Source organism: Triticum dicoccoides, chromosome 4A (assembly GCF_002162155.2).
Source record: "Triticum dicoccoides isolate Atlit2015 ecotype Zavitan chromosome 4A, WEW_v2.0, whole genome shotgun sequence".
Taxonomy (NCBI): domain Eukaryota; kingdom Viridiplantae; phylum Streptophyta; class Magnoliopsida; order Poales; family Poaceae; genus Triticum; species Triticum dicoccoides.
The window spans coordinates 341852256-341870354 of NC_041386.1; positions in this window are offsets into that span (position 1 = coordinate 341852256).

Below are 18099 nucleotides of genomic sequence, written 5' to 3' on the forward strand. Positions count from 1 at the left end.
AGGGAGCCAGGCGGCGGGGTCGGCGAGTGGGCCGCGGCGGCGGAGTCGGGGGCCAGAACTGGGCCTCGGGCCCGACGGCGGCGGCGAGGTGGCTCTGCCACGTGGCGAGCGGCGGTTCGCTGAGGGGGCGCGGCGGACGTGTCCGGCTATGCTCCGGACATGTCCGTCGGTGCGGTGATCTGTTTTTTTTAGACTAGGGTTTCGGGGAGAGAGAGATCCGAAAACGAAGGGGTGTATTTATAGGCATAAGTGGAGCTAGGAGAGTCCAAATAAGGTGCGGTTTTCGGCCACGCGATCGTGATCGAACGCTCTAGGACATGGAGCAGAGTTTGGTGGGTTTTGGGCCAAATTGGAGGGGTGTTGGGCTGCAACACACACGAGGCCTTTTCGGTCCCTCGGTTAACCGTTGGGGTATCAAACGAAGTCCAAATGACACGAAACTTGACAGGCGGTCTACCGGTAGTATACCAAGGCCGCTTGGCAAGTCTTGGTCCAATCCGGAAATGTTTAATCCCCACACACGAAAGAAAGCTAGAAGTGACCACCGGAGGAGAACGAAGCGCCGGAGTGCAAAACGGACAACGGGGAAAATGCTCGAATGCATGAGATGAACACGTATGCAAATGCAATGCACATGATGACATGATATGAGATGCATGACAAAGAAAACAATACACGGAGACAAAAACCCGAACCCAAGAAATAAATATAACTTAACGCCGGAAACAGCAAGAGTTGGAGTACAAATTGGGAAAGTTACATCCGGGGTGTTACAACACTCCACCACTCCTCATTGAGCTAAACTAGAGCAGCGAGTTGCTGAACCACGCACCAAATTAGGGCGGCAAATGGCTCCATCGAGCCAAGCGAGGTTGATGAAGCACCGAGCGGCCTCGCCCGTATCCGGAGGGCTCGACGGGCCACCCAGCCAGGTAGAATGCCGGAGAATGGCTCCTGGGAAGCCATCGAAAGAATGGAGAAAATGGTGGAGGAGGAGATGGGGGAGTGGAGAATGGCTCCTGGGAAGCCATCGAAAGAATGGAGAAAATGGTGGAGGAGGAGATGGGGGAGTGGCGGAGGGGTGTGATTCCTGCCCGCTGTTTGTCTGGCCTCGTTTAAATAGAGGGCGGACGGTGGGAGCTTGGCCAGCGTCTGGCCTAGTTTAAACTGAGGGCGGACGGGAGGAGCTTGGATGGTGTTGCGTTTAATTCTGGCCCGCTCATCAACGGATGTGTGGCCGGAGTAGGTTTCTCGGTTTGCATGCGGGTTTAACGGACGAGTTTGATGGAGGCGAGGAGGCATGTTCAGCCGGGCGTGCAGCGGGCGGTGCAGTATTATTTGATTTGACAGCGGGCGGTGCAGTTCCCGATATGGCTTTAATGTAGAAGAGGGAGGGGTAGCGGTTCCCAAAATGTTGAACGGCCAATGATGCATCCTCCTTCAATTAGCAGCGTGCATGCATGAGGGAAGTAATGGGAGGAGGACCGGGAAAAGAGGTTGCATGATGTGAATGCAATGCAGTTTGCACTCATATAAAGGCGCCCCTCCATTCCAATGCATCTACCACATCGTACGCACCTAAGCATTTTCCTAAGCACCTACACTAAGCGCAAAAGTGCTCACTCCAGACCCATGGCGGCATTGCGCGTGAGCGGCAAGCGGCCCTACCAGATGGTCCACGACGCCGGCCTGCGGCATGGCACCGAGGATCATCTCCAGACGGTGTTCGTGACCGGCTGGTGGATGGCCGCCGCCGATGACAACTACGAATCTCAGTTGGACCAGATGATCGTTGCCACCACCAACAAGTTCACTGTCCTCAAGAAGCTCGGGGACGACATCACCGTACTCCTCCAGCCCGCGCGCCCGGGCTCCTCATTACTTGCCACCCTCATCAGCCACCATGGCCGGAACCTCTTTCAAGCACTGGTGGACCTGCGACTGCCCGCCGACGCCACGAAGCACTGGTGGCTCGGCCTTATGCCTGGTGTTTTGTTCCACTCTTGCCACCCTAGTTTTCATCATACCCGTGTTATGTTCCTTGATTTTGCGTTCCTTACGCGGTTGGGTTATAATGGGAACCCCTTGACAGTTCGCCTTGAATAAAACTCCTCCAGCAAGGCCCAACCTTGGTTTTACCATTTGCCACCTAAGCCTTTTTCCCTTGGGTTCTGCAGACTCAAGGGTCATCTTTATTTAAAACCCCGGGCCAGTGCTCCTCTGAGTGTTCGTCCAAACTAGAGCACCGTGCAGGGCCGTCCCTTGGCAACTTGGGTTACGTTGGCTCCTGTACGCTTAGCTTATCCGGTGTGCCGTGAGAACGAGATATGTGTAGCTCCTATCGGGATTTGACGGCACAGCGGGTGGTCTTGCTGGTCTTGTTTTACCATTGTCGAAATGTCTTGTAACCGGGATTCCGAGTCTGATCGGGTCTTCCTGGGAGAAGGAATATCCTTCGTTGACCATGAGAGCTTGTGATGGGCTAAGTTGGGACACCCCTGCAGGGTTTTCAACTTTCGAAAGTCGTGCCTGCGGCTATGGGCAGATGGGAATTCGTTAATGTCCTGTTGTAGAGAACTTGACACCTAACTTAATTAAAATGAATCAACCGAGTGTGTAGCCGTGATGGTCTCTTTTCGGCGGAGTTCGGGAAGTGAACATGGTTTTCGTGTTATGCTTGAACGTAAGTAGTTTCAGGATCACTTCTTGATCACTTCTAGTTCACGACCGTGCTTTGCTTCTCTTCTCGCTCTCATTTGCTTAAGTTAGCCACCATATATGCTAGTGCTTGCTGCAGCTCCACCTCAGTACCTTTTCCTACCCATAAGCTTAAATAGTCTTGATCGCGAGGGTGTGAGATTGCTGAGTCCCCGTGACTCACAAATTACTTCAAACAGTTACAGGTGCCAATGATAACCGTGCAGGTGTTGCAACCGAGCTCAAGGAGAAGCTCAATGAAGATCGTGTTTGTTGTGTTGTTTCATTTCTAGTTGATCAGTAGTGGAGCCCAGTCGGGGCGATCGGGGATCATTTGCATTAGGGGTTGTCTTTCTTTATTTGGTTCCGTAGCCGGACATTGATTGTATTCTGGATGATGTAATGCTATATTTATGTATTGTGTGAAGTGGCGATTGTAAGCCAACTCTTTATCCCTTTCTTATTCAATACATGGGATGTGTAAAAGATCACCCCTCTTGCGACATGCCTACCATGCGGTTATGCCTCTAAGTCGTGCTCCGAACGTGGGAGATATAGCCGCATCGTGGGTGTTACAAGTTGGTAATCAAAGCCTTCCCCGACTTAGGAACCCCCCTGCTTGATCGAATCGCTGGCGTTGTTGAGTCTAGAAAAATGTTTTGAGTCTTATAGGATTATATATATCGGAGAGTAGGATTCTTTTTACTCATCAGTCCGTTCGTCGCTCTGGTGAGGCCTCCTGACATAGAGTTTTGACTCTTCTCTTCTCAAATTTCACGAATTTTTTTAGGATCACACATGTATCTTGGAATCGTTTCGATGGTTTTGTGACGAGAACATTATTCTTGGTGCCTCCTGACATTTAGGGGTTGTGGCAGTGTCCCGGGGAGTTGAGCTCTGAGGTGTTGTCGTCACAATTTTATCGTTGCAGTTCTGGAATACCTGAGTTCACCTACATCGAAAATATCCTTTATGCAGTTGTTGGTGAGATAACCTCGATGCCACCCAGTACTTGGGTGGGAGTTCGGGGGTATTGCCATAACTCGTATAACGGATGCATTTCGAAGGTTTAGGTAAATGATTTACGAAGGTTTCTTGGTTATGTGTTGAATGATGGATACAGCTGGATGTAGGATTTGTTAGTTTTTGGAGAAATATTATGCTTCCCTTGTATCCCCAACACCTGATTGCATAACCAGAAAGTTTCGGGAGTTTATAAGTGGGAATTCAAGTAGCTCGTAGGAATTCTTTCCAACAGACACATGATACGATATGGGATCTATCATACGTTTGTTTCCAGCTTATTTTGCAAGCCAATCCTTTGTTTTGTTTTGAGTTGTGGTATTCGAGTTTCTTCAAAGTCGAGTGTTGAATCCATACCTTTTTCCTAAGCAGTGTTATCATATTTCTATGTGAATACTAATCCTTCTTGATCATCGAGATTGTTTTGTCAATCATTTTCAACCGAAGTTCTTCTCTTCTAGTGGATCCGATCTTTTCAACATCCGCAAGATCAACTCAAGTCTTATCAATGTTGTTTGTTTCATCCGTCCCAAGTTGCCTTGTTACCCGCCCTCCCACCCTTCTTCTTCGAGGACTAAGATTTCTTAATCAAGTATCTTATGGATGTGAAGTCTCTCCATTCTTTTTCGTCAATGTTCTTCTCTGGTGATTCTTAGGAAGATTCTATCGGAGCTTCAAGTGTTTTATTGTTCGTTCTTTTCTTCTCCGGTGGATTCATTTCAAGCTTTGTTGATCATATCCTTTTCCTTGTTCCAAATGATTTCTCATGCCAGTGCACCTCTTAATCATTCCCCGCTTGCTATTCAATTGTTCCGGAGTGCCGAAGATATCTCAGAAGATTCACGATTCCATTCCCGATCTGTTCAAGTTATTACGAGGGTGTTATCTCATTCAAGCCATTTATTTCAACCGGTGCAATCTCTCTTCAAATCATTTCAACGGTGTTTCTTTTGAGTGGGCCCTAACCCACAGGTCTTTTCCCAGGATCTTACCTAACTCTTCTATTTTTCCGGAGTTACTCTTAAATTATTTTCAAAATTTGATGTAAAAATGAATTATCATTAGTCATATGTATTTCTCCAAGATCGGTCAAATTCTTTTCATCGTTGGCTCAACCTTTCTATTCATCATCCCGGAGTATCTCAACAATTCATGGTGGTGTTTCTCGTCATCATTCTCGAATTTTGAAGACCGAAGAAGAGTTTTCCTCTAAATCTTATTTGTTCTCTCAAAGATTCGTGATTCTAGCTTGTTGCCATACTCTCATAATTGTTTTCAATTATGAGAATTCTTTTCACCCATCCGGAGCAATTCAGGAGTTTTTTTCAGTTTGATTCTCCGGAGCCCATCATTTCAGAAGATTTATTCATTCTCAGCTTTCAGCTCTCATTCTCCAAATCTTACCGGTGCATCATTCAAGCATTCTTTAATCAGTCCATGATCTCGTCGTTCCCTTGCATCTTGATTCTCTTAAGTACCTCCGTTCATTTTCTAATCCTTACCGGTGATTTGTTCCCCTTGCTTCGTACGTTTTCAATTCTTACGATGGTTTGCTCAAGTTTCTCTTCCATGGTTATCATATTAATTCATTTGTTGTTTCAATCCTACCGGTGTTCCGTTGAAGACCTTATCAAGTTACCAATATCTCTCTTAATCCTTTCTACCGGAATAAGTTGTATGCAATACGTTGATTGTCATCAATTTAAATTGGTGAAGGATACGCATAATGTAATTCTTATTCTTGTTTCATCCAAGCGATTAATTCCTTATTCCGGAGGCTCATCAAATTCTCGGTTTCATTTGTTTCATCTTTTCTTTTCCCGGAGTTCCAAGCTCTCTCAATTATATCATCGCGAAGATCCATCTAAATCATTGCAAGGTTTCACCTTGTGTTTTCAACTTCTCTTTCCTTTTTTTTGATCATCCTTTTATTACCGGAGTTCCTCATGGTGGTTCACCAAGGATTTAATTCCTTCTCGAAGTGCTCATCAAGATTCTTTTTAGAGGAGCTCAAGTATTCTTCATCTTGCATACCGAAGTTCTATTCTTTCTATCTTATCTTTTCAGGTGGTGTTATGCCACTCTTGACAATTTCCCTTCGTGTTTCAAGATTTGCAAGTTGTTAAGAATGAGATAATTAAACCCACATATCTCTTCATTGGAGCTATCGTGGGTTATATTTCACCTAAAGCTTTCCCTAAGGATTGTTTCTATTTATGGTGATTATAAATGATCTAAGTTCTTCATTTATCCTCCCGGTGAAATAAGTTTCTCGTCTCCTTGTTCATATCAATCCAATCTATTATTTCCGTTAGTGGCAGAATTTCACCTCATAGTTTTGAGATGTTTTCCATAAGCCCACAACAAGCTTACTCTTTTCGTTGTTGGTTTCCCAACAAATCCATTCGACCCTTCTCCTAAAGATGCTTTTCAAGCTCATTTGAGGTAGAAGATATTGTTTTCTCCTCCGTTCTTTCCATTCAATTCTTTCATTTCTTTTGGAGGCTTTGTAATGTTGCTCTCCTCATTCATCATCTCGAATTGTGAGGACTGTGTTCTCTTCGTGCTTATCCATTTATCCGGAGTGTTGTGTCCTCTGCTCAAGTCCTTCTCATCCTATCAAGTCTTGCATCTCTTTTCAATCAGAGTGCTGTCCAAATTATATCATTCTTATTCCTTCTCTACCTTGTTTTAACCAGACTGTTGCGTCTATCATTCCTTTTCTAACCGGAGTCTCATCCTAGTGCTTTCATATTGCAAAGCTCATATTATTTACCTTCCATTTCCAACCAGAGTGTTGCCGTAATTGATCTTTATCATTCCTTGTACATCTCGTGTCAACCGAGGTGCTTGCATCTACTTCTTGTCCATTGTAACCTTTTATTATGTCTTTCAACCCATAAGGTTCTCGTAATGTTCCTTGTTCCTTTTTTTCTAACGGAGTGTTTTCAAATTTGTTCATCTTTGTTGTATTCTTTATTTCAAATGGTTTAACCTCTCAAGGCTCGTGGTTTCACTCATTTGTCAAAGAAGCAACTTAGTTTTACCGCTTATCTTCCTCTTCCGTTTTCCCTCCAGTGCCATCCTAGATCTTGGGACGAGATCCTCTCGTAGTGGTGGAGTGTTGTAACGCCCCGAGACCGTTGCTCCAGGTGTCTTGCAGTTATTCGCTGTTGTTGCCTTGTCATTTATTTGTGTGTCATGCATTTCATCATGTCATCATGTGCATCTCATTTGCATACATGTTCGTCTCATGCATCCGAGCATTTTCCCCGTTGTCCGTTTTGCAATCCGACACTCCTACGTCCTCCGGCGCCCCTTTTGCCTCTTTTCGTGAGCGGGTGTTAAACTTTCTCAGAACGGACCGAGATTTTCCAAGCGGCCTTGGTTCACCACCGGTAGACCGCCTATCAAGTTTCGTGCCATTTGGAGTCCGTTTGATACTCCAACGGTTAACCGGGGAACCGTAAAGGCCTCGTGTGTGTCGCAGCCCAACACCCCTCCAAAGTGGCCCAAAACCCATCCAAACCCCCTCCATCCTCTCGGCCGTTCGATCACGATCGCGTGGCCGAAAACTGCACCTCATTTCGACTCTCCTAGCTCCCTCTACCTATAAAAGGTGCTCCCCTCCGAAAATTTGCGCAGATGAAACCCTAACTCTCCCTCTCCTCACGCCGCCGGACGAAAACCCCGCGGCCAAACGTGTCCGCCGGCCACGTCCCCTGCACCAATCGGGTGCCGCCACGTCATCAACGCCACCGCGCTAGCCAACCGCCGGCCGCCACGTGTCCCCGTGCCCGCGCCCACTTCACCACCACTCGCGCAGGCCCGCCGGGGCCCGAGCGAGGCCCTCTCCGGCCCGAGCCGCCGCGCCTCCCAGCCCGCGCCTCTCCGCTGCCCGGCCCAGGAGCGCGCCACCCACGTCCCCTCGCCGCCCCTTCTCCACCGGCGCACCTTTGCTGTCACTCCGGCAAGACGCTGCCGAGAGCCGCCGCCCAGTGCAACTCTGGCGACCCGCGCCGCCATGCCCGGTCATCCACGCCGCCTCTCGTCTTCATCTCCGGCCGGTGATGTCCGCTCCAAGCTCCGGCCACATCCACCTCTCCTCTCCGGTAAAGTACTCCGGTGAGCGCTCCGGTTGACCTCGGTTCGCGCGCCACCGACGAACCCTAGATCTGGAATCTCGAAGGTCTATTTTCCCTAAGTCTTTTCCCCCTCATATTTTCAAGCACTATTCATCTTGTTATAACTCTGCATCCATAGCTCCATTTTGAGCGTGCCATATATCAGAATGTTCATCTGGATGTCCTCTTCATTTTGTTCCATTACACCATGCTTGTTTGAGTCCATCTTGATGCCCAAATTGTTGATGCAAGAGTGCTATAAAATGTTAGGTGCTTATTCTTATCAGATTATGAGCATTTGTCATTTTTGCCATGATTATTGTGTGATGTATATGGTCATGAGCCCTAAATGTGTTTTGGGGTGTGTGCCATGCCATCTTTACAGGGGGTGTATATCATGTATTTTTGTGATCAATGTGGTGACTAGCACAAGCATGCAAAGTAGGTCTCGTGATATTGCTGATTTCAGGGACTTAGAATTTCACTAAGTCATTTCCCTGTTGTTATTTTAATGCCATGTGTTCATGTTGCTACAGTGAGATCCATGCTTCTTTTGAGTATGTTCAGTAATGATGATTTTGACATATGGTTATGCTCTATCCATCCCTGCCCCTGTTTGCATTTATGGAGTACCCTAGCATGACTCAATCTTGCTCCACGTTTGCTATAGAATGTTCCTGGCAGATTATATACGTGTTAATCAATATTGCCAAGGTTGTTGTAGTTGATCCATTGATGCTATGAGCATGTTCTTGCTTTGGTTAGTTGCATGAACATGCCTTCTTGCTGGTAGTATGCTTAGTTTGTCATGCAATGCCTTGTGTTGAGTGCATCGAGCTCGCAAACATGCCTTCATAATTCTGTTTATGCCATGTCCAGTTTTCTGCTAAGTCTGATTCTGTTAACGAAACTTGCTATGTTTACATGGGTGCCATCTTATCTTCTGATCCTTTTTGGCTTATGGTTAGTAAGGGACTTTTGTTATATGCTTTGAGTAGATTCATGACATGCCTTTGCTTGCTATGTTCTGTTTCTGTAGCATGTTGTTATCTTGCTCTAAATAATGCTTCCTGATGTTAATTCCTGGCATGCTAGTATTTTCACTATTCTGTTCCTGTAGGATGTTGTTATCTTGCTCTAAACAATGCTTCCTGATGTTAATTCCTGGCATGCTAGTATTTTCACTAAGTCTGTGATGTTGATACCTTTTGCACTTTTGCCATGCTTGTTTGAACCTGCTCTTGTGTGATTTAGCCGTAGCTTAGTGTTCATCTTTTGTCAAGAATCTTGAGTAGATCACTGCCATGTGCTTTGTTGTTATGTTGGGCTGCAGTAGCTTAGTTTCTTGTTGCATTCTAGATGGCATCATGCTGTTAATCGCAGTTTTGTGCCATTCTTGTTTTGCTTGCCATTTGCAAACCGTGCCTCCGATTCCGGTGATCTTTATACTGATTTCGACCAAAATCATCTCATCTTTCCAGCGGCACACTTGGTTTGCCAAGTTGATGCTTGGTTTAATCTTTTCCTTCCGGAGCACGCATATGCATTGCATATCACATTCCGCAGGTCATGCCATGTTTTGCATCATGTTGCTTGCGCATTGCACCGTGGTTGATTTTTGTTTCCTTTGCTTGTGTTCTTGCTTTGGGTAGAGCCGGGAGACGATTACGTAATCGAGGAACCCGTTGAGTATGCTTACGAGGATCAAGCTTTCGTCAACTCGGAGAACTTTGTAGGCAAGATGATCATACCCTTGAAATCACTTCTATCTTTGCTTGCTAGTTGCTCGCTCTATTGATATGTCGCGATACCTACCACTTGCTATATCATGCCTCCCATATTGCCATGTCAAGCCTCTAACCCACCTTGTCCTAGCAAACCGTTGTTTGGCTATGTTACCGCTTTGCACACTCCCTCTTATAGCGTTGTTAGTTGCAGGTGAAGATGGAGTTTGTTCCTTGTTGGAACATGATTATTGTTGGGCTATAATTATTATGCTTTGTTTACTTTAATGCACCTATATACTTGGTAAAGGGTGGAAGGCTCGGCCTTATGCCTGGTGTTTTGTTCCACTCTTGCCGCCCTAGTTTCCGGCATACCAGTGTTATGTTCCTTGATTTTGCATCCCTTACGCGATTGGGTTGTAATGGGAACCCCTTGACAGTTCGCCTTGAATAAAACTCCTCCAGCAAGGCCCAACCTTGGTTTTACCATTTGCCACCTAAGACTTTTTCCCTTGGGTTCTGTAGACTCAAGGGTCATCTTTATTTAGACCCCCGGGCCAGTGCTCCTTTGAGTGTTGGTCCAAACTAGAGCACCGTCCAGGGCTGTCCCTTGGCAACTTGGGTTACGTTGGCTCCTGTACGCTTAGCTTATCCGGTGTGCCCTGAGAACGAGATATGTGCAGCTCCTATCGGGATTTGTCGGTGCAGCGGGTGGTCTTGCTGGTCTTGTTTTACCATTGTCGAAATGTCTTGTAACCGGGATTCCGATTCTGATCGGGTCTTCCCGGGAGAAGGAATATCCTTCGTTGACCGTGAGAGCTTGTGATGGGCTAAGTTGGGACACCCTTGCAGGGTTTTGAACTTACGAAAGCCGTGCCCGCAGTTATGGGCAGATTGGATTTTGTTAATGTCTGGTTGTAGAGAACTTGACACTTAACTTAATTAAAATGAATCAACCGAGTGTGTAGCCGTGATGGTCTCTTTCCGGTGGAGTCCAGGAAGTGAACACAGTTTTCGTGTTATGCTTGAACATAAGTAGTTTCAGGATCACTTCTTGATCACTTCTAGTTCACGACCATGCTTTGCTTCTCTTCTCACTCTCATTTGCGTAAGTTAGCCACCATATATGCTAGTGCTTGCTGCAGCTCCACCACACTACCTTTTCCTACCCATAAGCTTAAATAGTCTTGATCGCGAGGATGTGAGATTTCTGAGTCCCCGTGACTCACATATTACGTCAAACAGTTGCAGGTGCTGATGATAACCGTGCAGGTGTCACAACCGAGCTCAAGGAGAAGCTCGATGAAGATCGTGTTTGTTGTGTTGTTTCATTTCTAGTTGATCAGTATTGGAGCCCAGTCGGGTTGATCGGGGATCTTTTGCATTAGGGGTTGTCTTTCTTTATTTGGTTCCGTAGTCGGACCTTGATTGTATTTTGGATGATGTAATGCTATATTTATGCATTGTGTGAAGTGGCGATTGTAAGCCAACTCTTTATACCTTTCTTATTTAGTACATGGGATGTGTAAAGATTACCCCTCTTGCGACATGCCTACTATGCGGTTATGCCTCTAAGTCATGCTCTGACACGTGGGAGATATAGCGGCATCGTGGGTGTTATAATTTATTACTTCCCAATGCCTCCCTCTAGGCCCAAACAATGGTGAAGTGTCTTGTAGTCGACATTCACATGGCACCACTAGAGGGATGACAACATACATCTTAGCAAAATATCGAACGAATGCCAAATTCACATGACTACTAATAGCAAGACTTCTCCCATGTCCTCAGGAACAAACGTAACTACTCACAAAGCATATTCATGTTCATAATCAGAGGGGTATTAATATGCATAATGGATCTGAACATATGATCTTCCACCAAGTAAACCAACTAGCATCAACTACAAGGAGTAAACAATACTACTAGCAACCCACATGTACCAATCTGAGGTTTGGATACAAAGATTGGATACAACAGATGAACTAGGGTTTGAGATGAGATGGTGCTGGTGAAGATGTTGATGGAGATTGACCCCCTCCAGATGAGAGGATCGTTGGTGATGACGATGGTGATGATTTCCCCCTCCCAGAGGGAAGTTTCCCCGGTAGAACAGCTCCGCCAGAGCCCTAGATTGGTTCTGCCAAGGTTCCGCCTCGTGGCGGCGGAGTCTTGTCCCGAAAGCTTGCTTATGATTTTTTCCACAACGAAAGACTCCATATAGCAGAAGATGGGCATCGGAGGGCCACCAGGGGGCCCACGAGGCAGAGGGCGCGCCCAGGGCGGTAGGGCGCGCCCCCCACCCTCGTGGCCAGGGTGTGGCCCCCCTCTGGAACTTCTTGCCCTCAGTATTTTTTATATATTCTAGAAATAGCTTCCGTGCAGTTTCAGGACTTTTGGAGTTATGCAGAATAGGTATCTAATATTTGCTCCTTTTCCAGCCCAGAATCCCAGCTGCCAGCATTCTCCCTCTTCATGTAAACCTTGTAAAATAAGAGAGAATAGGCATAAGTATTGTGAAATAATGTGTAATAACAGCCCATAACGCAATAAATATCGATATAAAAGCATGATGCAAAATGGACGTATCAACGTTCGACACCCTCCAAGTGCCATACGATCAGCTCCAGCCCACCAAGCCCTTCTCAGGAGTGACAGACGGCTCCACCACCCTGATAGGGCAGGTTCGCCTCCCTGTCACCTTCAGCCAGCGCGACAACTACCACACCGAGCTCATCGACTTCAATGTCGCCCACACCCGCCTGTCATACAATGCCATCCTCGGATACCCAGCACTGGCCAAATTCATGGCAATCACCCACCATGGCTACAACGTCCTCAAGATGTCGGGAAGCAGCGAAATCATCACGGTCCCTTGCGAAGAAAGAGACACGGTGTGCTCCCTCGAGCGCGCCTTCCAAGATGCATCAATCGAAGATCCTAACAGCGCGGGTGCGCAGTACCCTCCTGAGGCCAACCCCAAGAAGAAGCAGTAGCTACTCCGCGTTGGGCCTCAGGGGAGCGGCACCTCTAGCGGCACCACTTCATGATCCGAGCCGGTGCATGGGCGCCTCCTTCCCTTGCATAGGGAGGCACGCCCGGAGCCCTCCTCGGGCAGGGCTCGGGGGCTCTCTTCTAGAGGGCCTCAGACCTGGCCAACATCATGAGGGAGGCGCTCGGGCACCACATGGAGGCATGCTTTGTGGCATGTTTCCCTTAGGAGGATACCGGGCGAAGATCTCCCGGCGCTCAAGAGTTCATCACTAAGGCATCTCAGGAGTTTCAGGAAGCAAGAGCAATACGCGGCGACCGCCGCCCACCTGGTGCCGCTCCCCACCAGGCGAGGTTGGTGAGCTGTGCGTCTGCATCGACATCCCAGGGCTCAACAGGGTCGCATCTCAGGAGCGCTTCTGGCCTTCATGTGTTGGCCGGTGTGAGGGTCTGCCTCACTGCTGCATTCGCATGCCTTTCAGCCTACCGAGCATGGCTGCCGCCTTCCAGTGCAATCTGTGGAGCATCCTGGCAGGTCAGGAGGCCAGGCATTATGCGGTCCTGGCAGAGATGGAGACGACCCTCTAGAGGCCACCTGAGCCTCCAGAGCCTCCCGAGGCTCAGGGCCCCGGCAGCTCGTGAGAAGGACTTCTTCGCTACGTGTCTTCAGCTACCCCGACACTCCTTTGGCAACCAAACTAGGTGACATCTTTCCAAGTTCAATTAGCTGGGAATGCCCCCAATGTTGCATTGTCCCTGGGCCATGTGGGTCTGTCCCTGCGGCATGTATCTGCTTGCATCTTTAGTTCACTATGTTGGGAGCGCCCCACGGGCTGCATTGACCCTAGGCCACTTGGGTCCAACCCAGTGGCATGTATCATTCTCGCATTTACCTAAGCTAGTTGCTTTTCATGCGTAATCTATCTATGGATATCACCTACTCGATTGTCACCTACCATGGGAGCCTCGCGCCGATTGTCTTTCTTTAGGATCCTTCGCATTAGAAGGCTAGGCATGGCGTCTGTGCTCGGGCCCGTCCCTGTAGCGTCGATAAATCCAACGGCTGAGCTCAGTTTGGCGGGCTGGCCCCGTTCACGTCACCTCCTGAGGTCGTTGGTGCTTGGCCTTCTCGTGCGATAGCCTCAGGAAATCCAATCGGCACGGGTTGTCTAACCATCTCGTAGGAATGCCACAACCATCAAGAATCAAGACCAGGAGCAACCCACATTGAGGTAGGGCCTCATGAGTCCCGCGCTGGCTCACGAGGACCCATATACACTTCGCCTAGCCTTGTCGTGCAAGCCACGTGTCAGGGCGGGGCTGTACGCGCCCCGGGGGCTCTCTGCAGTAGGGAGTCCCCTCCCACAAGCCAGCGACGGACGGGTGATCACCGCGGCGATTTGTGCCCCTCCTCGCGCTAACCTGCAGGAACCTCCTGAGGACTATAGCGGGCAGTACCGCAGACTCTCTCTCTTCTCCCATGCAATTCTCTTGCGCTTTAAAAGGGGGGCTCCTGAGCATTGCGACTCAGGAGCTCTTACTGGCTCTCCAGCCCTCACCCCATGGCCTTGACCACGGCATCGCGACCTGGCATACCAGCGGCGGCTGAGCTCGCTCGAGGGCCGGGACCTGAGGACATAGAGCACCAGGAAGAACATGGAGAAGAGGGGGAGGCCTGCACAGGCCTAACCTAGCTACCCAGCAGTGGCTGACACCCAAGTCTGGTGCGGCACGGGAAGACGGCTACGGAACGCCAAGATAAGTATTGTACTTGGACCGACCCAGCGCTACGACGTAAGATTCTCGCCTTTTCGTTTCCCTGCTGCGGCAACGTCGCCTCCCTTTTCCATCCTCAGGTAGCTGCTTGCACGCTAAAGGGGGCCTCTTGAGCATCGTGCCTCAGGAGATCTTATCGGACCTCGGGCCGCTCACCTCCTGGCCTTGACCATGGCATCGCGACCAGGCATACCAACAACGGCTGCGGCCTGCCTGGAGACCGGGGCCTGTCAGCTTAGAGCACCAAGCTATCACGGGATTGGAAAGGGGGAACCAAGCCTCAGCCGGACATGCGCTTGCAAATTTGCACAATAAGGATAATATCAACAAAAGGCATTATAGACACTTTACACACCCCCGCGGGGTCCGTTTCGATTCCTCGTAGGGAATAAAAGGAAGGGAATTCCTAGGATCTCTATCTACACGCGCCGTACATCACCGACGCCATCATCAATAGTGGGCCATGGAAGGCCGGTGCCAACCCCATCCAGATCAACGGCGGCGGCCAGACGCGGTAACATTGCTCCGGGCTCGATGAGAGCTCGGGGGCACGTAGCTATCATCGCTGGCCTCCGGAGACTCCACGAGCTCGGGGGAGTCGCTGGACCACCAGGAGTCACCACTGTTGCTGGAGGAGCTGCGGGCGAGGCTAGCGGCGGGTCCAGTGCCAACTGCCGCATCGTCCTAGCGGCTCCCTTCAGGGCAGCACTCCAAGCGGCAGCCTTCCTCGTCGAAGACCTTGAAGAACATCATGGAGGCGCCATCATACTCGAAGTTGATGGCGAGGGCACTGTACGCGCGGCAAGCTCGGGCGACCTCACCCCAGCCTCGAGTCATGAAGATCCTCCCGGAGGCGATGGCTTCAACTTCCGCTCCAGTCGCCGGGTGTCGCAGTCAGCGTGCTGCAGCCAAAGCTCGAGAGGACCCCTCGGCGGCATCTCGAAGGTGAAGAACTGCGGAAGGCGAATCCAAGTGCTTGGAGGTATCACTACCCATAGCACGAACTCGCGCGAGGTGTCTGCAGCATGGACCCCTGGGGCGACGGCGTGCGCCTCCGCGGCACGGCGGCCACGGCCCTAGCACGGGTGATGGCGCTCATCGCTCCTCCCTCCGGAACCCTTGGCGTGAAAGTACAAGGGCAACGGGTACCCAGGAGGTGGCCTTTCGTACCACGGCCACGACACTACCGGCCTCACGACCATCTCGCGACGATGGGACCTCTTCTTCGGCGGGATCAGCTCGGGCTCGTTGAGGGGAGTCTTGCCCTTCTCCGTGGCCCAGAACCTCCGTATCGGGACCAGCGAGGAGTGAAGCAAGGAAGGAGAAGAAGCAGGAGAAGCAAGGAAGAGACGGGTGACGGGGGCTCTGCCCCCACCTCCCATTTATAGCCAAGGGGAGGCCAACCGCCGGCCTCCACGATCCAAGGTAATAATGATCTTTTTTGCATGCAGCAAGGACCCGTCAAGTCAGGCAGTTGCCGAGGCTGCGTGAGGAAGCGGAGACGCCCATGTCCAATCAGTCGCCCCGCGCCAACCGTGGCTGGAGGCTGACGGGGCCCGTGGTGCTCCGCGCTTGCCCTTTGGCTTTGCCTCGAAGCCAAGCCTGAGCGCGCCTGGGGCCCGGGGGCTACTGTCGGTGTTCTGGGAACGGGGGTCCCTAGACTTGCCTGCCTGCGGCCCGCAGCGTGGCTCCACCAGTGGCCACGTACGGCCCATCTTCACCAGCAAACATTCAAGACCCTCGCGAGGGGCCAAGCCTCGTGAGGCAGACGATGCAAGACCTCCTCAGGGATGGCCTCACCAGGCTGGCTTGCGAGGGGCGGAGAGATCAAGGCGAGGGGCACCTCGCGAGGTTCCTGTGACGCAAGCCATGACGACTGGAACCAGGCGGGCGCCAGTGCACATAGTGTCCTCATTTCCTCTTTGGTGCTAAAGGGGCGAGCGCAGGCGAGGAGTCCCGAGACATCAGGCAAAGGTTTCCATATTGGTGCAGTAAGACCAAAACCAGCAGGACGGCAAGATGGAGGTCACCATGGAGCCCAAGGCGGCGTCACCACCAGAGCCTTTGGCAGGCGAAGACCACTTTTTTTAGGATAGCTTGTACTAGTTGTCTCCCTTCGAATTTGGCCGTTGTGGGATCCCTTCCCGCTCAATATTTGGGAAGAGGGTCGGGGCCTTTATAAATAGGACTAGCCACCACCAAGGGAGGCAAGTGATTCAGATCCAGATCATCCCGAACCACACAAGTTCACCATGCACAAGAACACCTCTCCTCAGGAGGCTGTTCTTCCCTTGTAACTGTTCATCCTTAGCCCAAGAGGCAATCCACCACACCACACTGGAGTAGGGTATGACACCACAATGGTGGCCCGAACCAGTATAAATCTTGTGTCTCGTGTTCTTTGGGTTTGTTGAGCTAGGCTGTGAGACCATAGAGTGCGTGAACTAGAGAGGGGGAGAGATCTTCGTGCACACCCCAGTGTTCGAACCTCAAGGGTTTTGCAGGAACCTAAAATCCGACAACTGGAACCTAGAGCTGCAACCGAGCACACAAATGTGCTCAGCGCAACGCCAGAAGCCCAAAACTCCCTCTAGCTGCTCCTGTCCTGCATCGTAGCGCCAAACCCGACTAGCCTGAACTCTGGCCGCCGCCGCGACCTCATTTCCGGTGAAATCCGGCCACCCCAGTTGCTGTCTCTTGCTACAATAGATGTGGGAGAGCACCCGCTACAAGCCGAGCCTCTCCACCGTCCATTTGATCGCCGGAGCGCGAATCCCAAGCTTCCTCGCCACATCTAGTCGTCACCGTTGTTTAAACGCCAGTGGTTTGACCCGTTGACCAAGGATTTGACCCCCTGGGTCATTGACATGTGGGCCCCAGCCCTACTAACTTTGGGTTAAGTTTATAACTAAACTTAATTAACCCACTGACACACTGACTAGTGGGCCCAGGCCCCACTGACAGTTTAGTTAGTACTAATTTAACTCTAATTAACCTTGTTAATTAGTTGTGACACTAACACACGGGTCCCACTGGTCAGGTTTGACCTGGACCGGCCCTATTGACCCCTGACATCACAGTGACGTCATGCTAACGCAGTAATTCTTTTCTGGAATTTAAATAAATTTTAAATGGTTTATTTATTGCAGAAAATGTTATGAACTTCTAAAAATCATATAAAATCAGCCGTAACTCCAAATGAAATAAGTTATATATGAAAAATTATCAGAAAAATCCAATCTATCCATCTGTACCTTTTTCATGCATGTTAGAACAACAAATGGCTGCTGTTTAGGACAAATAATATAATGGGCATTTAAACTTTCACATATGGAATTTGAATTTGAACCTTGGGTTCAAACCAACTTCATTTAACTTGTTGCTAGCTACATTAGCTCAAATCACAACATTTTTCCATGTCATAAGCATGCATCATATTGTCGCATTGCATTGATTGTGTTCCTTCTCTATTTGCCGGTGTTGTTCCCTCTCAGTAGGCGTTGATCCGACGATTAGTTCGATGACACCGATGAAGAGCTATATCATCTTGAAGTGTCAGGCAAGCAAAACCCCCTTGTTCATTCCGATACAATCGCACTATCTTGCTCCTGCTCTCTTTTACTGCATTAAGACAACAACGATTCAACTATTACATGTTGCAGTAGTTGAAACCCTTTCCTCTGCATGATCTGTCATTGCCAAAGTAAATAGATGAAACCCACTAGCATGAGTAGGAGTTGTTTGAGCCCTGATGTGCCTACTCA